The 25,212-nt window shown below is 42.8% G+C and overlaps 11 non-coding genes across 11 annotated transcripts; 9 read left to right on the plus strand and 2 right to left on the minus strand.

The window, feature by feature from the left end:
• Positions 1 to 855: 855 nt before the first annotated feature.
• Positions 856 to 928, minus strand: trnaa-agc (transfer RNA alanine (anticodon AGC)). Its single transcript has one exon. It is a non-coding gene; the product is annotated as a tRNA-Ala (tRNA).
• Positions 929 to 1,545: 617 nt separating this feature from the next.
• Positions 1,546 to 1,618, plus strand: trnaf-gaa (transfer RNA phenylalanine (anticodon GAA)). The gene has a single exon. It is a non-coding gene; the product is annotated as a tRNA-Phe (tRNA).
• A 2,246-nt stretch (positions 1,619 to 3,864) lies between these two features.
• trnai-aau (transfer RNA isoleucine (anticodon AAU)) lies at positions 3,865 to 3,938 on the plus strand. Its single transcript has one exon. It is a non-coding gene; the product is annotated as a tRNA-Ile (tRNA).
• Positions 3,939 to 4,044: 106 nt separating this feature from the next.
• Positions 4,045 to 4,117, plus strand: trnaf-gaa (transfer RNA phenylalanine (anticodon GAA)). The gene has a single exon. It is a non-coding gene; the product is annotated as a tRNA-Phe (tRNA).
• A 300-nt stretch (positions 4,118 to 4,417) lies between these two features.
• On the plus strand, positions 4,418 to 4,489 carry trnaq-cug (transfer RNA glutamine (anticodon CUG)). Its single transcript has one exon. It is a non-coding gene; the product is annotated as a tRNA-Gln (tRNA).
• Positions 4,490 to 5,184: 695 nt separating this feature from the next.
• trnaa-agc (transfer RNA alanine (anticodon AGC)) lies at positions 5,185 to 5,257 on the minus strand. The gene has a single exon. It is a non-coding gene; the product is annotated as a tRNA-Ala (tRNA).
• Positions 5,258 to 11,997: 6,740 nt separating this feature from the next.
• Positions 11,998 to 12,069, plus strand: trnap-ugg (transfer RNA proline (anticodon UGG)). Its single transcript has one exon. It is a non-coding gene; the product is annotated as a tRNA-Pro (tRNA).
• A 96-nt stretch (positions 12,070 to 12,165) lies between these two features.
• trnai-aau (transfer RNA isoleucine (anticodon AAU)) lies at positions 12,166 to 12,239 on the plus strand. The gene has a single exon. It is a non-coding gene; the product is annotated as a tRNA-Ile (tRNA).
• Positions 12,240 to 12,545: 306 nt separating this feature from the next.
• Positions 12,546 to 12,617, plus strand: trnaq-uug (transfer RNA glutamine (anticodon UUG)). Its single transcript has one exon. It is a non-coding gene; the product is annotated as a tRNA-Gln (tRNA).
• Positions 12,618 to 22,294: 9,677 nt separating this feature from the next.
• Positions 22,295 to 22,366, plus strand: trnap-ugg (transfer RNA proline (anticodon UGG)). Its single transcript has one exon. It is a non-coding gene; the product is annotated as a tRNA-Pro (tRNA).
• A 96-nt stretch (positions 22,367 to 22,462) lies between these two features.
• trnai-aau (transfer RNA isoleucine (anticodon AAU)) lies at positions 22,463 to 22,536 on the plus strand. Its single transcript has one exon. It is a non-coding gene; the product is annotated as a tRNA-Ile (tRNA).
• The last annotated feature ends 2,676 nt before the right edge of the window (positions 22,537 to 25,212 follow it).

Consider the following 25,212-nt stretch of genomic DNA (forward strand, 5'->3'; position numbering starts at 1 on the left):
AGTTTGGCGATGGTGCCAGTGTTTGTGGCCCTGTGAGCAACAGCTGCACCAGTAAAGGTTCCATGGTGTAATGGTTAGCACTCTGGACTCTGAATCCAGTGATCTGAGTTCAAATCCTGGTGGGACCTAGTTTGCGCAGGACAATGTCTGAAATACTTTTCGGCACCTTTTAGTCAAAAAAAATTAACTAACGTAGAGAGTGTGGCCGCATTGCATCGATGCTCAGTCTGTCTCTTTAGGGCAGTGGTTCTCAAACCTGTCCTGGAGGCACCCCTGCCAGGCACATTTTTATTGTCTCCCTTATTAGACACACCCAAATAAGGTCTCGCGGTCTCTACTAATGAGCTGATGATTTGAAACAGGTGTGTTAGATGAGGGAAACATTCAAAATGTGAAGGGCAGGGGTGCCTCCAGGACAGGTTTGAAAACCACTGCTTTAGGGAACTGTGCGTAAAATGGCACTGTTTTGCAACCAATTTGCACAGGACCATGTCTGAAATACTTTTTGGCAGCTGTGAGCCCAAAAAAAGCTAACGTGGGAGTGTGGCAGCATTGCGTCAACGCTCAGTCAGTCTCTTTAGGGCAATGGTTTTCAAACCTTTCCTGGAGGCACCCCTGCCCTGAACATTTTGTATGTCTCCCTTATTAGACACACCCAAATCAGGTCTTGCAGTCTCTACTAATGAGCTGATGATTTGAAACAGGTTTGTTAGATGAGGGGAAATGCGAAATGTGCAGGGCAGGGATGCCTCCAGGACAGGATTGAAAAAACTGATCTAGGGATGTCACCTTTATTTTTATTTATATAGCGCTTTAAACATGTGTGATGTGTGAGTAAAAGGGCAGGAGCCAACTTGGAGAATGCGGGCATCGATCCCGCTACCTCTCGCATGCTAAGCGAGCGCTCTACCATTTGAGCTAATTCCCCTGGCCTTTCAAAAATGACGAGCATAGCTGGGAATGACGGGTTTGATGCAAAGAGGCTGTCCCTCCTCTGGGCTTGCTCCTTTGCACTGGCCAAGATTATGTTGTCGAATTAACAAAGAGATTAAGCTTTTGTGTTTAAGGACCTTCTCGGTCTTGTTACGCCAGTATGCATGTGTATGGATTCTTGTATTATGTAGGCTACCTTGGAACACTCGGATCATGCAGACAACTTCTCACCTCTTTTGCTCACACTGACTTAAAGTCTAAGGAAGCGGTTCTCAATTCTAGTCCTCGCTCCCCCCAGGTCTGCATGTTTTGCATGTCTCTCTTTGTTAGCACACCTGATTCGGGTTGAAACGTGAAGCTTTATTGTCTCATTGCATTCACAAACATTATAGCTGGTTTTTTTCAATCAGGCAGACACTAATGGCTAAGCCAGGCCGGTTAGCTCAGCTGATTAGTGCGTGGTGCTAATAACGCCAAGGTCGCGGGTTCAATCCCTGTTCTGGTCAGCTGTTTTTATTGTCTGGGGGCTCATCTCTGCTCTGCTCTTCAGCTCCGACAAAGAGTAGGGTGATCTCACTGAAATCCCTGCTTGCTAAGCAGAGGTTTGTTGTAGCCGAAATAGCTCAGTTGGGAGAGTGTTAGACTGAAGATCTAAAGGTCCCTGGTTCGATCCCGGGTTTTGGCAACATCTCCCACACTTTTCCCTTTTTTGAGGCGGGCCATTGACCAAAAATCACTGGGTTCCAACCTCTCTGTATAACTGCTTCCCCACAGCCAGAGAGCTATCTGTTTCCAAGTTGGCCTCCAACCAAGCAGTTTTGGTTCCATGGTGTAATAGTCAGCACTCTGGGCTTTGAATCCAGCGATCTGAGTTCGAATCTCGGTGGAGCCTGTGTGCTTTCTTGCCGCAGGAAAAGATAAAACAGCACTAGTTTGGAGATGGTGCCAGTGTTTGTGGCCCTGTGAGCAACAGCTGCACCAGTTAAGGTTCCATGGTGTAATGGTTAGCACTCTGGACTCTGAATCAAGTGATCCATCTTCAAATATCGGTGGGACCTATTTTGCCACCAGTTTGCGCAGGACAATGTCTGAAATACTTTTCGGCACCTTTTAGTCCAAAAAAATTAACTAACGTAGAGAGTGTGGACGCATTGCATCGATGCTCAGTCTGTCTCTTTAGGGCAGTGGTTCTCAAACCTGTCCTGGAGGCACCCCTGCACTGCACATTTTTATTGTCTCCCTTATAAGACACACCCAAATAAGGTCTCGCGGTCTCTACTAATGAGCTGATGATTTGAAACAGGTGTGTTAGATGAGGGAAACATTCAAAATGTGAAGGGCAGGGGTGCCTCCAGGACAGGTTTGAAAACCACTGCTTTAGGGAACTGTGCGTAAAATGGCACTGTTTTGCAACCAATTTGCACAGGACCATGTCTGAAATACTTTTTGGCAGCTGTGAGCCCCAAAAAAGCTAACGTGGTAGTGTGGCAGCATTGCGTCAACGCTCAGTCGGTCTCTTTAGGGCAATGGTTTTCAAACCTTTCCTGGAGGCACCACTGCCCTGAACATTTTGTATGTCTCCCTTATTAGACACACCCAAATCAGGTTTTGCAGTCTCTACTAATGAGCTGATGATTTGAAACAGGTGTGTTAGATGAGGGGAAATGCGAATTGTGCAGGGCAGGGATGCCTCCAGGACAGGATTGAAAACCACTGATCTAGGGATGTGTGAGTAAGAGGGCAGGAGCCAACTTGGAGAATGCAGGCATCGATCCCGCTACCTCTCGCATGCTAAGCGAGCGCTCTACCATTTGAGCTAATTCCCCTGGCCTTTCAAGAATGACGAGCATAGCTGGGAATGACGGGTTTGAGGCAAAAAGGCTGTCCCTCCTCTGGGCTTGCTCCTTTGCACTGGCCGAGATTATGATGTCAAATTAACAAAGAGATTAAGCTTTTGTGTTTAAGGACCTTCTCGGTCTTGTTACGCCAGTATGCATGTGTATGGATTCTTGTATTATGTAGGATACCTTGGAACACTCGGATCATGCAGACAACTTCTCACCTCTTTTGCTCACACTGACTTAAAGTCTAAGGAAGCGGTTCTCAATTCTAGTCCTCGCTCCCCCCAGGTCTGCATGTTTTGCATGTCTCTCTTTGTTAGCACACCTGATTCTGATAATCAGCTCATTAGAAGTGAGCTCCTAGTGATTGACATGGTCCCTACACAGTGTTCATTGCTCCCCACTCCCTGAGCAGGGGAAATCTGTCAAAGTATACTTCACTTTGGAACATTGGTTCACGGATTTGTGCTGCGCAACTTCTTCACACATGGAGAAGTTTGACATCATTTACCTCTGTATACCTCGATACACCACTGTATTACTCACTATAAATTGAACGTATATATTCGCTTTGAACTTGAATCACGGAGGGATGTCATGTGATGTCCAGTTCTCAGGGCACTTACGTTCGAATGGAACAAATGTCTGAAGCTATACGAGAAACTTACAAAATGTGAAGAGCAGGGGGCGCGAGGACTGGAATTGAGACCCGCTGGTCTAAGTGACATCTGACCGTTTCAGCTGTCCTCCCTAACATCCCTCTACATGTTAGATACAGCCCCATTTTTAGGTCAATTAAGAGGCCAACTTGCATTCGTTAGCCTTTCACACTGTCTCGAGGACATTGATTGCTTCCACGTTAGTTCATGTTCCTTCTTTTGTTGATGCTGAAATAGCTATTTTTTCCTGGCTTTGGGCAAGAAGGCTCGTTGGTCTAGGTGTATGATTCTCGCTTTGGGTGCGAGAGGTCCCGGGTTCAAATCCCGGATGACCCCTAGTTTAGGTTAAAACGTGAAGCTTTATTGTCTCATTGCATTCACAAACATTATGGCAGGTTTTTCCAATCAGGCAGACACGGAAGGCTAAGCCAGGCCGGTTAGCTCAGCTGGTTAGAGCGTGGTGCTAATAACGCCAAGGTCGTGGGTTCGATCGCCGTACTGGCCAGCTGTTTTTATTGTCTGGGGGCTCATCTCTGCTCTGCTCTTCAGCTCCGACAAAGAGTAGGGTGATCTCACTGAAATCACTGCTTGCTAAGCAGAGGTTTGTTGTAGCCAAAATAGCTCAGTTGGGAGAGCGTTAGACTGAAGATCTAAAGGTCCCCTGTTCGATCCCGGGTTTCGGCAACATCTCCCGCACTTTTCCCTTTTTTGAGGCGGGCCATTGACCAAAAATCACTGGGTTCCAACCTCTCTGTATAACTGTTCCCCACAACCAGAGAGCTATCTGTTTCCAAGTTGGCCTCCAACCAAGCAGTTTCAGTTCCATGGTGTAATGGTCAGCACTCTGGGCTTTGAATCCAGCGATCTGAGTTCGAATCTCGGTGGAGCCTGTGTGCTTTCTTGCCGCAGGAAAAGATAAAACAGCACTAGTTTGGCGATGGTGCCAGTGTTTGTGGCCATGTGAGCAACAGCTGCACCAGATAAGGTTCCATGGTGTAATGGTTAGCACTCTGGACTCTGAATCCAGTGATCCGAGTTCAAATCTCGGTGGGACCTATTTTGCCACCAGTTTGCGCAAGACAATGTCTGAAATACTTTTCGGCACCTTTTAGTCCAAAAAAATTAACTAACGTAGAGAGTGTGGCCGCATTGCATCGATGCTCAGTCTGTCTCTTTAGGGCAGTGGTTCTCAAACCTGTCCTGGAGGCACCCCTGCCAGGCACATTTTTATTGTCTCCCTTATTAGACACACCCAAATAAGGTCTCGCGGTCTCTACTAATGAGCTGATGATTTGAAACAGGTGTGTTAGATGAGGGAAACATTCAAAATTTGGAGGGCAGGGGTGCCTCCAGGACAGGTTTGAAAACCACTGCTTTAGGGAACTGTGCGTAAAATGGCACTGTTTTGCAACCAATTTGCACAGGACCATGTCTGAAATACTTTTTGGCAGCTGTGAGCCCAAAAAAAGCTAACGTGGGAGTGTGGCAGCATTGCGTCAACGCTCAGTCAGTCTCTTTAGGGCAATGGTTTTCAAACCTTTCCTGGAGGCACCCCTGCCCTGAACATTTTGTATGTCTCCCTTATTAGACACACCCAAATCAGGTCTTGCAGTCTCTACTAATGAGCTGATGATTTGAAACAGGTTTGTTAGATGAGGGGAAATGCGAAATGTGCAGGGCAGGGATGCCTCCAGGACAGGATTGAAAACCACTCCTCTAGGGATGCGTGAGTAAAAGAGCAGGAGCCAACTTGGAGAATGCGGGCATCGATCCCGCTACCTCTCGCATGCTAAGCGAGCACTCTACCGTTTGAGCTAATTCCCCTGGCCTTTCAAGAATGACGAGCATAGCTGGGAATGACGGGTTTGATGCAAAGAGGCTGTCCCTCCTCTGGGCTTGCTCCTTTGCACTGGCCAAGATTATGTTGTCGAATTAACAAAGAGATTAAGCTTTTGTGTTTAAGGACCTTCTCGGTCTTGTTACGCCAGTATGAATGTGTATGGATTCTTGTATTATGTAGGCTACCTTGGAACACTCGGGTCATGCAGACAACTTTTCACCTCTTTTGCTCACACTGACTTAAAGTCTAAGGAAGCGGTTCTCAATTCTAGTCCTCGCTCCCCCCAGGTCTGCATGTTTTGCATGTCTCTCTTTGTTAGCACACCTGATTCGGATAATCAGCTCATTAGAAGTGAGCTCCTAGCGATTGACATGGTCCCTACACAGTGTTCATTGCTCCCCACTCCCTGAGCAGGGGAAATCCGTCAAAGTATACTTCACTTTGGAACATTGGTTCACGGATTTGTGCTGCACAACTTCTTCACACATGGAGAAGTGTGACATCATTTACCTCTGTATACCTCAATACACCACTGTATTACTCACTATGAATTGAAAGTATACATACGCTTTGAACTTGAATCACGGAGGGATGTCATGTGATGTCCAGTTCTCAGGGCACTTACGTTCGAATGGAACAAATGTCTGAAGCTATACGAGAAACTTACAAAATGTGAAGAGCAGGGGGCGCGAGGACTGGAATTGAGACCCGCTGGTCTAAGTGACATCTGACCGTTTCAGCTGTCCTCCCTAACATCCCTCTACATGTTAGATACAGCCCCATTTTTAGGTAAATTAAGAGGCCAACTTGCATTCGTTAGTCTTTCACACTGTCTCGAGGACTTTGATTGCTTCCACATTAGTTCATGTTCCTTCTTTTGTTGATGCTTGCCGGTGCTGCTTCAGGAACAGCTGCCTGGTGCACAAATGTCGGAAATGAACACGGCCAGGTCCTTGTCTCTGTGCTGACAGCTGCCGAGGGACATGGACTGGACTCCATGTCAGCTGGTCTGATGAAACGCTACCGAGAGGCAGGAGAGGCAGCCCCAAAAGTGATGTACGTGGACAGGGACTGCTGCAGTCAGTATGGCCAATCGCGGGTGAAGATCATGTTTTCGGAGTGGGATGAGCTTGTAGTGCGCCTCGACATCTGGCACTTCATGCGGCGATTTGCTGCAGGTGTCACGACAGAGGCTCATCCACTCTACGGGATCTTCATGGCACGTCTGTCCACGTGCATCTTTCAGTGGGATCCAGAGGATGTGGCTGCTCTTCGCTCTGCAAAAGAGAGTGACCTGGCGGCAAAGAAAACTGGCCACATCTCAGAAAAGGCGGTCAGTGCTCGCATTACCCGGAGGGAGTTGGCACTGCACTGCCGGAGGAGGACCAGGGGGGTGGAGGAGACCGCCAGATTGATTGGGTCACTGATTGATCAGTTTGACAGTGCGGATGGGAAGGACACCCTGGGAGTTCCTCTGCTGGACCACGAACGGATCCAGCAGATATGGAAGGAACAGCGCAAGCACGTCCAGTGTATACAAGACCCAGAGGACTTTCCGCTGTACATGAAGACAGGGACACTGAAGAAAGGCAGCGTGGAGCTGTGCTGCTACAGGTGTGCTCGTGGCTCTACCTCCTTGGAGTCGTTCCACCTCCACCTGAACCGTTTTATTCCAGGTATTACATGCACATGGATTATTATTTTTCTGTAGAAAATATAAGCACTGTAACTGCTTCCATCACTTTAAAGTAATGCCGCATTAATAAATGTCACACTCTACATTACAATTACTTTTTAATGTCATTAGCATTGACAAAGCTGTCTTGACTAACAAGTCACTAGTAATACAGGAATAAGTGACAATCATTTTTAATTTAGTTACACAACTCTATTAAATGTAGTATACAAGTTACTTCAGAGCACCTTATGTGTAGTACATATATTGTACATATGTGACATATAAAACCCTTTTTTATATATTTTTTAATATTATTTAACTTTTAGGAACAAATGCCAGCGATGCGCATTTTCAGGCCTATCTCCTTGAGGGCTTGATGCGTTGGAATGATGACCGAATGGAAGATGCCATAAAACGGGCGTCCTCCATTCGGACATATGGCAGTGCCATGAGAGAGGCTGTGGACCGGCTTAGCCGAACAGTCTTTGGGAAGCCCTGGGATGAGCGCTATCGCCCTCCTGGAGCATATACAGGTAAGAAATTTAATTTGTTCTTTTGCAATATTCTATTAAGTTATCTATTTAGCCTCCAATGTACTTGATAAATTATTAAGAGCACTTTTTTTCTTATTTTATTATTGTAGGTGAATTGCTGGGAATCGAGTACCTTTACAGCCAGACTGGCAAAACACTGTCTCCAGTGCTCCAGAACCCAGAGGAGGAAGACCGGCTGGTGGAGGAGGTTGATGATCAGGACCTGCTAGATGAGGGGTTTGAGCAAGAGAGCATGGAGGACATCACAGTTCCAGTGCTGTATGAGGATGACCCCTGCCGTGATCTCAGAAACAGCCCCTCATCTTTGCCTCTGCCTCAGTCCCCAGCATCACTGGCTGAGCCGTCCACATCATCTGGAGGAGAGGGACAGCATCTCGCCCCTGCCTCTTCAGTGCTGTCACAGCCATCTGACACTGGAAGCAGTGTCTCCGGCGAGGCTCAGGTAAGACACTCTAAGGGCTTTATTTTGTTTCAGTCTCGTTTTATTCCAAATACACTACAAGCAAGGTGTTTTTTTTTTAAGCCTGCATTTATTTGATTCAAAATACAACAAAAGCAGTAATATTTTGAAATATTTTTACTATTTAAAATAACTGCTATCCATTTGAATATATTTAAAAAAGTAATTCAGTCTTGTGATTTCAATGCTGAATTTTAGCATCATTACTCAGGGCACACGATTCTTCAGAAATCATTCCAATTTGCTGCTAAGAAAAACCAGGTGCCGGGTGCTATATTATTATTATTATTATTAGGTTAAAAATAGCTCCTAGAGATTTTTTGTTTAGGTTTCTTTGATGAATAGAAAGTTCAGTATATATTGTAACATTATAAATGTCTTTATCATCTATTTAATGCGTCCTTGCTAAATAAAAGTATTAATTTCTATAATTTAATACTAAATATATAATGATTTAAATGTTCTGACTCCACACTTTTGGATGGTATAGTGTATAATGTTAAAAAAGCTTTTTATTACAGATAAACTCTTATCTTGGATCCTTCTATTCATCAAAGAATCTTGAACAAAATGTACACAACTGTTCTAAATATTGATAATAATATCAATAAAAAAAGGTTTCTAGAAGAACAAATCAGGATATCTGAATGATTTCTGAAGATCATGTGACACTGAAGACTGGAGGAATGATGCTGAAAATACGATTGTGCATCACAGAAATAACTTACACTTTAAACTATATTCAAATAGAAAGCATTTTTATTTTAAATAGTAAAATTATTTCACAATATAATGGCTTTTGTTGTATTTGAATAAAATAAATGCAGGCTTGTTGAGCAGAATTCTTTAAAAAATGTAAAAAAAATATTTCTGTTCAAAGGCTTTTGACTGAAAGTGTATATTAACACTAATCTGCATTTACTAGGGAGCAGTCATTGGACCTGATGGCATCGCTGGGTGGGACAAGGTCCAGGATCTGACTGGTTTCCTGGTGGGTCTTCGTGAGGCTCCTTACCTCACCGACCTGCAGGTGACAGAGGCCATCCAGCTGTGGACAGCTCTCCCTGACGTTGATAAACAGCGGGTCAACTATCAGCCTCGACATCAGCCTCAGCTGACACATGGGCGCTTTAAGGCACCGAAGCGGTCCGGAGTCACACCGGGTGTGGAGAGTGTGAAACGGTGTCTGATTGGACATCCTGGGGGTCCAGCACAGTGGCCCAGCACCAGCCGCTTGGTTGAGGCCATTTGTATGAAGCTGTGTGCTTTACACAAGTCACCGACCAAGAAGGCTGGAGTTTGCACCCCCAGGTGGTCTAAAATCCTTTCAGATTACCACCACATCCGAGACCTGGTGCTTAACAGTCGAAGGCTGATGGATGAAACAATGATCCAGCTGTTTGAGCTGAACCAGAGGACACTCATTCAGTGGTAAGCAAGGCACATTATTTGGTTCCAGGGAACTGAATACTTCTGTACACACACACACACACACATATATATATATATATATGTATATATATATATATATATTTTACAAGTAATTTACTTTCAGGTTTCAACGGCAGCAGAAGAATCAGGAAATGAGTGTCCTCGCCTAGGGACTGACTCCATCTGACCCAATTGATGTGGCTGATACGCAGCTTCCTCTGCCGAGGGAAAAATTGGATGACGTGCCATCAACATCAGGCCCAAAACATCAATTTATCCTTCCGCCAAATCGAGAAGGACAGGCTCCAATTCTGCGACCGGGTCGCCGGCCCACTGCTGCCAAAAGGGAGGGCCCTATCGCACCCGTCCCCACAGCAGCAGGAGTTGTGCAGCCCATTTCAGCACCTGGGTCACTGTTAGGCACACTAGTCCTTAACCCAGACATGACTGTGTCGATGGTGAGTTCATCTTCTGGTGCTTTGACATCCGGTCCAGGCCCAGCTCCGCCTGCTCCAGCGCCTGCTCCAGCGCCTGCTCCAGCGCCTGCTCCAGCGCCTGCTGCTTCTGTGTCCCGTTACACCCAGAGGAACAGGCGCCGGCGGGCCCTGGAGACGGAAAGCGGAGTCCATAAGAGGAAGTATGTGCGAGGGGTAACTTTTAACAAGTGCAGCGAATGTGGGCAGCCCAAAACTAAAGAGTTTGGTCATAGCCGATATGGGAATGCCACATTTTGCTCACGCTCCTCTAATGGAAAAACTTTAGATGATTGGTTGGCAGAACAGCGGCAGGCAAAATAAATGACAAACTCCGCCTCCATAGTAAATAATTTATTTACTGTGTATATTTTGTATATATTATATGGGCCCACTCTTTTCATATATATTTTTTTAATATAAGTAGTACATAATATCTTTCCTGTATATATATATATATATATATTGTTTATATTATATGGGCCCACTCTTTTCATATTTTTTTTTATACAAGTACATTATATCTATCCTGTATATATTTTGTTTATATTATATGGGCCCACTCTTATCATATTGTCCTTTTTATATTGTGTGTATGTATGTGTGTGTTCATTTTAATAAAACATTTTGTATATATTACTTGGGCCCACTCTTTTATATTGTTCTTTTTATATTGTGTGTATGTGTTTGTATTCATTTTAATAGAACATTTTTTTGATCAGATAAAAAAAAAATCTGCTAAATCATATCAATCAAATCATATCCACACACACAAAACATATTTGAAGAAACGTTTTTTATTAATTCTATTTAAACACAAACATGAAAAGTTTTTTTTAATAATACACACACACTCACACAAATCTATGTAGTATAAAAGCAATCAATGGTATGTCATAGATAACAAAATAAAAGTCTCGGTTTATTGCACGCTTAACAATACACGTCGTGGACATATGACGTCACGGCTCATCTGAGAGAGCACGGGTTCGAATCCAGGCCGTGGAGGGTAGAATTGTTTCACATGTAATAACAACTCTTCAAAACGCAGAAACATATACCCCGAGTATTGCCGCAGGGGAAATCCTTCGGCGTTTTCACGTGTTCTGCGTCTTTTTCACTTGCATGCGGGGCTCAAAGATTGGACCCCTTCCTTCGCGCAGCGAGCGCTCTACCATTTGAGCTAATTCCCCTGGCCTTTCAAGAATGACGAGCATAGCTGGGAATGAGGGGTTTGATGCAAAGAGGCTGTCCCTCCTCTGGGCTTGCTCCTTTGCACTGGCCGAGATTATGTTGTCGAATTAACAAAGAGATTAAGCTTTTGTGTTTAAGGACCTTCTCGGTCTTGTTACGCCAGTATGCATGTGTATGGATTCTTGTATTATGTAAGCTACCTTGGAACACTCGGATCATGCAGACAACTTCTCACCTCTTTTGCTCACACTGACTTAAAGTCTAAGGAAGCGGTTCTCAATTCTAGTCCTCGTTCCCCCCAGGTCTGCATGTTTTGCATGTCTCTCTTTGTTAGCACACCTGATTCGCATAATCAGCTCATTAGAAGTGAGCTCCTAGTGATTGACATGGTCCATACACAGTGTTCATTGCTCCCCACTCCCTGAGCAGGGGAAATCCGTCAAAGTATACTTCACTTTGGAACATTGGTTCACGGATTTGTGCTGCGCAACTTCTTCACACATGGAGAAGTGTGACATCATTTACCTCTGTATACCTCGATACACCACTGTATTACTCACTATGAATTGAACGTATACATACGCTTTGAACTTGAATCATGGAGGGATGTCATGTGATGTCCAGTTCTCAGGGCACTTACGTTCGAATGGAACAAACTTCTGAAGCTATACGAGAAACTTACAAAATGTGAAGAGCAGGGGGTGCGAGGACTGGAATCGAGACCCGCTGGTCTAAGTGACATCTGACCGTTTCAGCTGTCCTCCCTAACATCCCTCTACATGTTAGATACAGCCCCATTTTTAGGTCAATTAAGAGGCCAACTTGCACACTGCCTTTCACACTGTCTCGAGGACTTTGATTGCTTCCACGTTAGTTCATGTTCCTTCTTTTGTTGATGGTGAAATAGCTCTTTTTTCCTGGCTTTGGGCAAGAAGGCTCGTTGGTCTAGGGGTATGATTCTTGCTTTGGGTGCTAGAGGACCCGGGTTCAAATCCCGGACGAGCCCTTGTTCAGGTTAAAACGGGAAGCTTTATTGTCTCATTGCATTCACAAACATTATGGCAGGTTTTTTCCAATCAGGCAGACATGGATGGCTAAGCCAGGCTGGTTAGTTCAGCTGGTTAGAGCGTGGTGCTAATAACGCCAAGGTTGCGGGTTCGATCCCCGTACTTGCCATCTGTTTTTATTGTCTGGGGGCTCATCTCTGCTCTGCTTTTCAGCTCTGACAAAGAGTAGGGTGATCTCACTGAAATCACTGCTTGCTAAGCAGAGGTTTGTTGTAGCCGAAATAGCTCAGTTGGGAGAGCATTAGACTAAAGGTCCCTGGTTCGATCCCGGGTCTCGGCAACATCTCCCACACTTTTCCCTTTTTTGAGGCGGGCCATTGACCAAAAATCACTGGGTTCCAACTTCTCTGTATAACTGCTTCCCCACAGCCAGAGAGCTATCTGTTTCCAAGTTGGCCTCCAACCAAGCAGTTTCGGTTCCATGGTGTAATGGTCAGCACTCTGGGCTTTGAATCCAGTGATCTGAGTTCGAATCTCGGTGGAGCCTGTGTGCTTTCTTGCCGCAGGAAAAGATAAAACAGCACTAGTTTGGCGATGGTGCCAGTGTTTGTGGCCCTGTGAGCAACAGCTACACCAGTTAAGGTTCCATGTTGTAATGGTTAGCACTCTGGACTCTGAATCCAGTGATCCGAGTTCAAATCTCGGTGGGACCTATTTTGCCACCAGTTTGCGCAGGACAATGTCTGAAATACTTTTCGGCACCTTTTAGTCCAAAAAAATTAACTAACGTAGAGAGTGTGGCCGCATTGCATCGATGCTCAGTCTGTCTCTTTAGGGCAGTGGTTCTCAAACCTGTCCTGGAGGCACCCCTGCCCTGCACATTTTTATTGTCTCCCTTATTAGACACACCCAAATAAGGTCTCGCGGTCTCTACTAATGAGCTGATGATTTGAATCAGGTGTGTTAGATGAGGGAAACATTCAAAATGTGAAGGGCAGGGGTGCCTCCAGGACAGGGCTGGAGGTGTGGAGTGATGATGGAAGGAAGTAGTGTAGATTCCGGAAGTGATCCGGAAATGGAGGATGTGGATAGTGGAGGCGGCGAGAATGGAAGTAGTAAGTGGAGTGTAGTAGAAAATCGGAAAAGAAAGAAACAATCTTCAGAATCGGGTAGTGAGAAAGGAAATCTCCAGACTAGAAGAAGGAAAGAGGAATATAAGGTATTGTTGAAGTTTGTTGACTCGGTAAATGCGATTAATCCGTTGAAGCTGACGAAAACATTGAAAGAAATGACAGGGACAGTTGAAAGCATTACGACTTTGAGGGATGGCAATCTGTTGTTGTTTTGTAAAGACAGTAGGCAGCAAAAATCAGCTCTGGGTATAAAATCGATGATTGGACATAAGGTGTTGTGCTCGATACCGGAAGAAAAGAATTGGGTTAGAGGTGTTGTAACAGGGATTCCGACAGATGTCACGGAGGAGAAGATTAAAAGAAATATCACGGGAGCAGCAGTAAAGTTTGTTAAACGGCTCAAGTGTGTTAGAAATAACGAGAAGATGGACAGCCTCTCAGTAATGATAAACTTTGATAAAAATAAAATGCCAGAGAAAGTTTATTTAGGATTTGTAAGATATGCAGTAAGACCATACGTTCCTCCGCTGCTAAGATGTTATAAGTGTCAAAAATTCGGTCATGTAGCGGCAGTATGCAGAGGTAAGCAGAGATGTGCGCGGTGTGGAGGTGAACATGAGTACGGCAAATGTGGGCAAGGTGTAAATCCTAAATGCTGCAACTGTGGTGGGGATCATAGTGCAGGATACGGTGGTTGTCAGGTACGGAAAAAGGCAGTCAAGGTTCAAAATGTTAGAACGACAGAAGGAATAACATACGCTGAGGCATTGAAGAAAGTAAACCAGATTCCTAAAACAAATGAAACTATGAATGAAGAAATTCATTCAAAACAACAGAGTAAAGAACAAAGAGATGAAAAGGTAGTAGTGGATGATAAGGTGGCATTTGTAACATTTATCGCTGAAGTAGTGAACTGTTCAGCTCAAACTGAAAGCAGGACTGAAAGAATCAAAATCATTATCAGAGCTGCAGAAAAGTACTTGGATCTGGGGAATGTTACTGTTGACATGATAAATGAAAGGCTCAAGATTCCAACATTAAATAGTCAAGCAGTAAATAGTCAGACAACATGTGGTGGATCTTAATGGTGTTATATATCTTGCAATGGAATGTAAGAAGTTTGATTGCAAATGGACAGGAGTTTAAGAAATTTATAGCAGACCAAGAGAAAGGCCCAGATATTATATGTATACAGGAAACTTGGCTTAAGTCACAATATAACTTTCTAATACATGGATATACTACTATTCGGAGGGATAGACAACAAGGGAATGGAGGTGGAGTAGCTACCTTTATAAAGCAAGGAATTGGGTATAAAACAGGTAGATGGGGAAGTAGAAGTTGTGGTGGTGGAAATATGGGAAGGATCAAGGTGTATTAGAATAATCAATTTTTACAATCCATGTGATAGGTTAAGCAAGGATATTCTAGAAAGTATAGGAGGAAATGAAAGTCAAAAAACGGTGTGGTGTGGTGATTTTAACGCTCATAGTTCAATATGGGGAAGCGCAAAAACAGATTATAATGGTAAGATCATTGAAGATATGCTAGATTGGGGAAGATTAGTGTGCATTAATGATGGAAGTCATACTAGAATTGATTTGAATAAGGGAAGGCATTCGGTATTAGACTTGACAATAGTATCTGAAAGTTTAGCGAGTAAATGTGAATGGAAAGTACTAAAACAAAGTACAGTAGGAAGTGATCATTTTCCTATTTGCAGTAAAGTTGGAGTAGTAGTCAGCGGATTGGGATAAGTATAAGGAGTTATGTGGAAGCAAAATGAAGGACATTAGTAAATGTATAGAAGATGTTGATGTTTTTAATAATGAAATATGCAAGGTTCTTCAGAGTACAGCTGTAGAAGTAATAGGTAAGAGGAAGGCAGGCAGCAATAAGAAAGTTATGCCATGGTGGAACGAGGAGTGTAGTGAGGCAACAAAAAGGAGAAATAAAGCACTCAAGAAGGTAAGAAGGTCACTTAATTATAATGATTTAATAAGTTATAAAAGGGCACAAGCTATAGTGAGAAGAGTCATTCGGACGTCTAAAAGAAATTATTGGAGGGAATTTTGTAATAGAATAGGGGAAGACATTGAAATGAGAAATTGAAGTGAGTTATGGAATATGATACGAAAGATGGGAGGGATACAAAGAGATTACAACATACCTGTATTAGAATATAATAATAGACAAATTATATCTGAAAGCGGTAAAGCAGAGGTATTTGCAGAAACATTCGTTAAAATTCATAGTAATTCGAATTTATCAGAGGATGCGAGGAAAACTAGGGACCAGATACTAAGTAAATATCCTCATTTATTGGAGGAAAAGGGACTTTCAGGAAGTACAATGGATTCAGAGTTTACTTTGTACGAATTGAAAAAAAGCGCTTGCAGGGGTTAAGCAAACATCTCCAGGCAGAGATGACATTTGTTATGAGATGGTAAAACATTTATCAGAGACAGCATTAGAGACAATTTTGAGGCTTTTTAATAAGGTTTGGGAGTTAGGAAAGTTAAAAAATGACTGGAAGCATGGTGTCATAGTGCCAATTCCAAAACCAGGCAAAGATCATACACAGCCAAATAATTATAGACCTATAGCTTTAACGTCTAATCTATGCAAAATAATGGAGCGTATGGTCATGAGTAGATTAGTATATGTCATTGAAAGGGATAATATTTTATCACCTTATCAAAGTGGATTTAGGAAAGGACGTAATACAATGGACTCAGTACTGTGCCTGGAATCTGAAATAAGAAAGGCTCAGGTAAATAAGGAAGCTTTAGTTGGGGTATTTTTTGATGTTGAAAAAGCTTATGACATGATGTGGAAAGAGGGACTTTTAATTAAGCTAGAAAAAATGGAAATTAAAGGAAGAATGTATAACTGGATCAAGGATTTCCTGTTTAACAGAACTATACAAGTAAGAGTAAGTACTGCTTTTTCTCAGATACACACAATAGAGAATGGAACACCTCATGGAAGCGTTAGTAGTCCAATTATGTTTAATATTATGATTAACGACATCTTTACAAAGGCTGATAGGTGCATTGGAAGATCTTTATATGCGGATGATGGAGCACTGTGGAAAAGAGGGCGTAATGTAAAGTATGTGGAAAGATGTTTGCAGAATGCCGTTAAAATGGTAGAAAATTGGGCAAATGAATGGGGATTTCGGTTTTCAGTAGATAAAACTCAGGTAATTTGTTTTGCAAAAAGGAAAAGTAACCCTACCATTAACATCAGATTGTATGGACAAGAAGTGAAGCAAACAGCAGTTGTGAGGTTTCTGGGTATATGGATGGATTTGAAATTGAATTTTAGTATGCATATCCAGAAACCGGTTGACAAATGCAAAAAAGCATTAAATTTCATGAGGTGTTTAGCAGGAGTTGATTGGGGAGCATGTCGCCAGTCTCTTAAAATAATATATTGTGCTCTAATAAGATCAGCAATAGATTATGGCAGTATGGTATATTGCACTGCATCCAAAACACAACTCGTAAAAATAGAGGCAATTCAGTCACAAGCTTTGCGAGTTTGTTGTGGAGCGTTTAGATCCTCTCCAATAACAGCAGTGCAAGTAGAGATGGGTGTAATGCCTCAAGTAATTCGTAGGCTCAAGTTAAAGATGAGGTATTTTATAAGTATAAAGGGACACTTGGACAGTCACCCAGTTAAAATGGTGTTGGAGGATTGTTGGGAATATGGACATAAAAAGTTATCAAGTTTTGGATGGAAGGCCAGTGAGGAAGCCCGGAGAATGGGATTAAGTGACTTCAATGTTGCTCCTACTGTGGCTAGGTCAGCAATTCCTCCTTGGCTTTTCCCAATGCCTTTGATTGATACTCAATTGCTTAAAGAAAAGCATAACAATACAAATGGATTAGGAAATTTTAATATACAGCAATACATTGATCAAACTTATTATAGTGCAGTTCAAATATACACTGATGGTTCAAAAGATCCAGAATTTGGGAAAACAGCAGTAGCGGTATATATTCCACTTTTTAACATTAGAATAGCAAAAAGAATATCAGATTATCTTTCAGTATTCACTGCAGAAATTATTGCAATATGTCTAGCACTTCAGTGGATAGAAGAAATCCAACCAACAAGGGTAGTGATATGTACAGATTCTTTATCCGCACTAAATAGCTTGGAAAGTGGAACATCATCAGCAAGGCAAGACATGATAAATGAAGTAATGCAGAGTCTTTACAGAACAAGACAGTATGGACTTCTGGTAAATCTTGTATGGGATCCATCGCATATGGGTGTGAAAGGAAATGAGGAGGCTGATAATAAGGCTAAACAGGCATTAAACCATTCACAAATTGACATTGAAGTGGCATTAAGTAAAACAGAAATTAAAGTGATAATAGCTAAACAAATACAGGAAATTTGGCAGAAAGAATGGAATGAAGGAAAGAAAGGTAGACATTTTTACTGCATTCAAGGAAAAGTTGGGTCAGAGAGAAAAAGATTCGGAAACAGGAAAGAGGATGTTTTAATAACAAGAATGCGTATTGGACATTGTTTATTAAATCAAAGCTTACAAAGAATTGGTAAACATGAGAATGGAAATTGTGACAAATGTGGGTTAGTTGAAAATATAGAGCATGTCCTTTTAGAATGCCAAGCTTATGAAAGAGAGCGGTCCCAGTTAAGACATGCTTTAAGAAGTGTAGGAATCAATGAGTTGACACTTCAGGTTCTCCTAGGACAAGGTGCGAAACAATCAAGAGTTTATCATGAGTTATTTATATTTTTAAAGGAAACAGGATTATTTAATAGGATTTAAAACTCCATTATGTGTAAATTTTATATGGATATATATATATAATTTTTTTTTTTTTTTTTTTAAAGAGTAGATCTAGTTTAAACTTCCTTTCCAAATATGCGCTTCACACTCCATTTCAGTAGGTGGCGGGAATGCACCTTTTAAGTTGGTTTGCCAACCGCCATTAAATCCTAGAAGAAGAAGAAGAAGCCTCCAGGACAGGTTTGAAAACCACTGCTTTAGGGAACTGTGCGTAAAATGGCACTGTTTTGCAACCAATTTGCACAGGACCATGTCTGAAATACTTTTTGGCACCTGTGAGCCCAAAAAAAGCTAACGTGGGAGTGTGGCAGCATTGCGTCAACGCTCAGTCGGTCTCTTTAGGGCAATGGTTTTCAAACCTTTCCTGGAGGCACCCCTGCCTAAGGATGGCTGAAGCGAAACAGTCGTTCCGAAGCTTTGCGAGATCCCGAAGCGCAGATGTGTCGAAACACTGATCCGAAGCGTGATTCGAAACACCCATGTCACGTGACTATGACCAAACGAAGCCTCGAAGTGTTTCACTAATTGTTTCATCAGGTGTGGTCCGCCGAATCAGTGTTTGATTGGAACGGTCGGGAACAGACCACACAATCGCACATCTGTATAAAAGTGAAATAAACGCATTTTGACCTCGTGGGTTTTTGTGAGAGGAGTTTGACTTTGAGATAGCGGATTTTTGGTGATATAGTGACATAGTGCGATTTGATTAGTTATAGGCAATTTAGACTTACATTTAAATTTACACAACACATTGACTGAGAGGCTAGAGACAGACAGAGTATACATATAGTGACACATTAATAGATACATAGATATAAATATATATAGACAGCTAGATTAATAGATAGATACATATATAAATACATATATTATAGATAGATACATATATAGATAGATTATAGATACATATATAGATACATAGATTATAGATACATATCTAGATACATAGATCGATTCATATATAGATAGATAGATTTGGATAGATAGATAAAATGGAAGCTCCCCAGAAGAGATGCCGTACATCTGTGGTGTGGGAGCATTTCCATTTAGAAACCCCAAATAAAGTGAGATGTGTGTATTGTGATCGGCAGCTAGCCTACTGCAACAATACATCATCCATGATGCGCCATTTGAGGAGCACTCATCCTGCCTTTTTGCAGGGTGCAGAGGATGGCATTCCCCCTGTACCTAGGCCTGCTACTGACACTGCTGGGCCATCTAAGCAAGGTATGCATTGTTTGGGATATAATTATAATTGAAATATAATTACAACCTTTTGGGACACTGTTTATAAAGTTTATAAGTTATATAAAGCACTGATTATAAACACTGGAAGGTTTCCAAATAATGAACCAGTAGGCTATACTTTTAATAGATGTGCACTAATTGAAGCTGTATTTTTCCAATGTATTTGTCTGAAAGTATGTTTTGTCTTCTCTTTTAAAAGTCAGACAGAGGGAATTGGATGAGGCTCTTATAAACATGGTGGTGAAGGATCTGCAGCCCTTCACCATCGTGGACGATGAGGGATTCAGGGCATTTGTGAACAAGCTTGATCCAAGCTATGTCCTCCCATCCCGGAAGGTGCTTAAAATAATGGTCAGCGAAAAGTACAACAAAGCAAAGGAGAAGACAATGGAGGACCTACAAAAGGCAGCAAAAAAGCAGCTGCAAAGCAAAGGACAAGCTTGTGGAGATGCAGAGCTTGATGGGAAGACCAACTCTGAAACTGATACAGGAGGTTGACACGAGATGGAACAGCACATTTGACATGCTACAGCGCTTGTATGACCAACGTGAACCAGTGGCTGCTGCACTTTCCAACTTAAACAATGATACTGCTCCCCTGACAAGTATTGATTATGACATTATTGAACAATCATTGTCAATACTGCAACCATTCAAACTCGCAACAACAGAGATGTCAGAGGAAAAGAGAGTGTCTGCTTCAAAGCTTATACCACTGTACAGGATGTTGCAGCACAAGCTTGCACAGAAAAAAGGAAATGCAACGCAGGAATCAACTGTTCAATTAGGTAGGCCACAATGACCATACTACCCATGTGATTGGCCATAACTGTCATATTATTGTCATTATTATAAATATGTGTTTCTCCTGTTTTGGCTCATAGGCTCACATCTGCAAGAAGGTCTGCACTCCAGATGTGGAGGTTATGAGAGTTTTAGAGCCTTGGCACTGGCTACACTGCTGGACCCAAGGTTAAAAAATGTGGCATTTGGAAATGCTGCCAAAGCCCTGGAAGCTGAAAAGCATATCACACTGGAGTGTGCTTCACTGATGCGTTCAAACACAAATCCTGGTGAGCAGTTTCAGTCTGTGTTATGTTATGTAATCTGAATCATGTAATATAATATATCCTTCATATATGCCGTCAGTTTAGGATTTGTTACTAATTGCTGTTTTAATTTTTATTCAGACCCAGAAATGTCAACATCACACCCATCATCATCATCACCATCACCATCACCATCAACATCAACACCAGTAGAAACACAGGACAGTTTATGGGAACTTTTTGATACTCGCATCCATCAAACCAAGATGATACACAATGCTACAGCTGATGCCACAGTGGAAGTGAAAAAATACATCAACGATGCGTATTTGCCCAGAACTCATGATCCACTAACTTACTGGAAAGAGAGAGCAGTAATCTTTCCTCATTTGTATGTCCTTGCAAAAAAATATCTTTGTATGCCAGCAACAAGTGTCCCTTGTGAGAGGATTTTTTCAAAGGCTGGAGAAATTATCTGTAAAAAAAAAAGTAGGCTAAGTCCTTCCACAGCAGATAAATTAATATTTTTGAATAAAAATCTCTAAAAAAGTGAGACATTGTGGCTTGATTTCTTTTATTAATATTCATTTTTCATGACCAAAATAACATTATGCACAGTGAGGAGCCTATAGGTTACAAGCTTCACATATTAGAACATTATAATAATAAAAAAACAACACATTTTTTTAATGGCTCGTCAAGGTTGTTTCAGATCAACACCTGCAAGTGACCACTAGGTGTCACCGTTGAGACGGGTGTCGGATTGATTCGAAGCATCGAAACAATATGGCACATTTGGTTCAACTGTTTCATTGGTTCACGAGGCCTCGATTTTGCCATCACTACCCCTGCCCTGAACATTTTGTATGTCTCCCTTATTAGACACACCCAAATCAGGTCTTGCAGTCTCTACTAATGAGCTGATGATTTGAAACAGGTGTGTTAGATGAGGGGCAATGCGAATTGTGCAGGACAGGATTGAAAACCACTGATCTAGGGATGTGTGAGTAAAAGGGCAGGAGCCAACTTGGAGAATGCAGGCATCGATCCCGCTACCTCTCGCATGCTAAGCGAGCGCTCTACCATTTGAGCTAATTCCCCTGGCCTTTCAAGAATGACGAGCATAGCTGGGAATGACGGGTTTGATGCAAAGAGGCTGTCCCTCCTCTGGGCTTGCTCCTTTGCACTGGCCGAGATTATGTTGTCAAATTAACAAAGAGATTAAGCTTTTGTGTTTAAGGACCTTCTCGGTCTTGTTACGCCAGTATGCATGTGTATGGATTCTTGTATTATGTAGGCTACCTTGGAACACTCGGATCATGCAGACAACTTCTCACCTCTTTTGCTCACACTGACTTAAAGTCTAAGGAAGCGGTTCTCAATTCTAGTCCTCGCTCCCCCCAGGTCTGCATGTTTTGCATGTCTCTCTTTGTTAGCACACCTGATTCGGATAATCAGCTCATTAAAAGTGAGCTCCTAGTGATTGACATGGTCCCTACACAGTGTTCATTGCTCCCCACTCCCTGAGCAGGGGAAATCCGTCAAAGTATACTTCACTTTGGAACATTGGTTCACGGATTTGTGCTGCGCAACTTCTTCACACATGGAGAAGTGTGACATCATTTACCTCTGTATACCTCGATACACCACTGTATTACTCACTATGAATGGAATGCAACAAATGTCTGAAGCTATACGAGAAACTTACAAAATGTGAAGAGCAGGGGGCGCGAGGACTGGAATTGAGACCCGCTGGTCTAAGTGACATCTGACCGTTTCAGCTGTCCTCCCTAACATCCCTCTACATGTTAGATACAGCCCCATTTTTAGTTCAATTAAGAGGCCAACTTGCATTCGTTAGCCTTTCACACTGTCTCGAGGACTTTGATTGCTTCCACGTTAGTTCATGTTCCTTTTTTTGTTGATGCTGGTATTGCTCCTTTTCCTTGGCTTTGGGCAAGAAGGCTCGTTGGTCTAGGGGTATGATTCTCGCTTTGGGTGCGAGAGGTCCTGGGTTCAAATCCTGGACGAGCCCTTGTTCAGGTTGAAACGTGAAGCCTTATTGTCTCATTGCATTCACAAACATTATGGCAGGTTTTTTTCAATCAGGCAGACACTGATGGCTAAGCCAGGCCGGTTAGCTCAGCTGGTTAGAGCGTGGTGCTAATAACGCCAAGGTTGCGGGTTCGATCCCCGTACTGGCCAGCTGTTTTTATTGTCTGGGGGCTCATGTCTGCTCTGCTCTTCAGCTCTGACAACGAGTAGGGTGATCTCACTGAAATCCCTGCTTGCTAAGCTAAGCAGAGGTTTGTTGTAGCCGAAATAGGTCAGTAGGGAGAGCGTTAGACTGAAGATCTAAAGGTCCCTGGTTCGATCCCGGGTTTCAGCAACATCTCCCACACTTTTCCTTTTTTTGAGGCGGGCCATTGACCAAAAATCACTGGGTTCCAACCTCTCTGTATAACTGCTTCCCCACAGCCAGAGAGCTATCTGTTTCCAAGTTGGCCTCCAACCAAGCAGTTTCGGTTCCATGGTGTATTGGCCCTGTGAGCAACAGCTGCTCCAGTTAAGGTTCCATGGTGTAATTGTTAGCACTCTGGACTCTGAATCCAGTCATCTGAGTTCAAATCTCGGTGGGACCTATTTTGCCACCAGTTTGCGCAGGACAATGTCTGAAATACTTTTCGGCACCTTTTAGTCCAAAAAAATTAACTAACGTAGAGAGTGTGGCTGCATTGCATCGATGCTCAGTCTGTCTCTTTAGGGCAGTGGTTCTCAAACCTGTCCTGGTGGCACCCCTGCCCTGCACATTTTTATTGTCTCCCTTATTAGACACACCCAAATAAGGTCTCGCGGTCTCTACTAATGAGCTGATGATTTGAAACAGGTGTGTTAGATGAGGGAAACATTCAAAATGTGAAGGGCAGGGGTGCCTCCAGGACAGGTTTGAAAACCACTGCTTTAGGGAACTGTGCGTAAAATGGCACTGTTTTGCAACCAATTTGCACAGGACCATGTCTGAAATACTTTTTGGCAGTTGTGAGCCCAAAAAAAGCTAACGTGGGAGTGTGGCAGCATTGCGTCAACGCTCAGTCGGTCTCTTTAGGGCAATGGTTTTCAAACCTTACCTGGAGGCACCCCTGCCCTGAACATTTTGTATGTCTCCCTTATTAGACACACCCAAATCAGGTCTTGCAGTCTCTACTAATGAGCTGATGATTTGAAACAGGAGTGTTAGATGAGGGGAAATGCGAAATGTGCAGGGCAGGGATGCTTCCAGGACAGGATTGAAAACCACTGATCTAGGGATGTGTGAGTAAAAGGGCAGGAGCCAACTTGGAGAATGCGGGCATCGATCACGCTACCTCTCGCGCCTACTGCTTCCCACCGACTGAGCCAAAGTAAGCCCAAAGTAAGCCCACATGAGCCAATCGCGTTTCCCCTGTGGCTTACTTTTGACCAATCGCGTTCCGCCTGTGGCTTACTTTTGACCAATCGCGTTTCGCCTGTGGCTTACTTTTGAACAATAGCGTTTCTCTTCCGTGGCTTACTTTTGATCAATCGTGTTTCTCTCCTGTGGCCTCCTTTTGACCAATCGCCGTTGTTGTCATCTTTGTTAAAGGTAAGGCTATTACTTTATTCATTGAAAACTGGTCATTATTTGTTCATATACAGTGTGTATTTTTGGAAAATGAATCGTGTCAGTATAGCTAGCTAGCGTGTACAGTTCATGCTTTCTTCAGTACCTGTGAACCTGTAACTTTTCACATGATAAATGATCAGATAAGTTATATTTATCGACCGTCAGCTAATTAAGCTATGCTACTGTCAACAATGATGTGTTTATTGTCTAAGAAATCATGGTTTCTGGGCCCTATGAATGAAAATAATGATTAAACTATTTACATTTATATTTGGTATTAACACATAATAACACACACACATTTTAATTGTAAAAATCGTTACCAAATTGTTGTGGAGATATGGAAAACTGCATTTACCAAGAAATAATTGATATTTTCTAAAATAATGTAATAATAATGACTTTTTTTTATAAAAAAACATTGAGAGTCTTAACTAAAAACAAACAAAAAAGGCCAAATGTATCCATATGGGCCAAAGTATGAGGGAATAGTTTATGCGTAGCTCGTTAAATTATTGTTACACACTTAACATACAGGTGTCTTTTAGATTGCAAAAGGTAGTAGTCTTTTTCTGATTTTCATTTCAGAAAATGTATGCATATACCTCTTTTCAACGGCAATCGGCAACATCAAGCCGACTCCTCATGGCACCTTTGGCGGAGGCGAGGCGCCTTGAAAATGTGGAGTCTGGAAGGGCCAAACCTAAGGAGGAGATGCTGTCAGAGGCCAGTACTTTTGTCAGCACAAACGGTGGAGACCCCAGTGACCAGTTTTTAGTACTGGCTCACTGCAATCTTCAGTTTGGGAAGTACCAGGGCCAGAGATTTAGATGGCTCCTGGAAAACTCTCTGGGGTATGCCGTGTATTTGGTGCTCAGCATTTCCAATGAGACGGCGCAGACAACACCCCTGTCAGAAAATAAACAACTGTTCCTACAGTACTCTTCTCAAATTAGAGAGATGGCAGAAGAAGTGGAGAAGTATCAGAGGAAGCAGGAAATGCAGGCAGAAACCCGGGCAACTGGAGACCAGGGCTGCTTGATGGTGGAGTTTGGTGACTTCCAGGGCCGGTCCATGAAAGATGTTTATGAGGACCAGAGCAAGGAGGCTCAAGCACTCATCAGGTACCTCGTTAAGGCAGATGCCAGGCCCAAAACCAACATGGCCATTTTCAAGACATATGTCCTGAAAAGACGGGCTTCTGCTGTGGGCACCAGCATACGTCAGCCTGCACCTCA

This window comes from Carassius carassius, chromosome 8 (genome assembly GCF_963082965.1).
Source record: "Carassius carassius chromosome 8, fCarCar2.1, whole genome shotgun sequence".
In the NCBI taxonomy this organism is placed as follows: domain Eukaryota; kingdom Metazoa; phylum Chordata; class Actinopteri; order Cypriniformes; family Cyprinidae; genus Carassius; species Carassius carassius.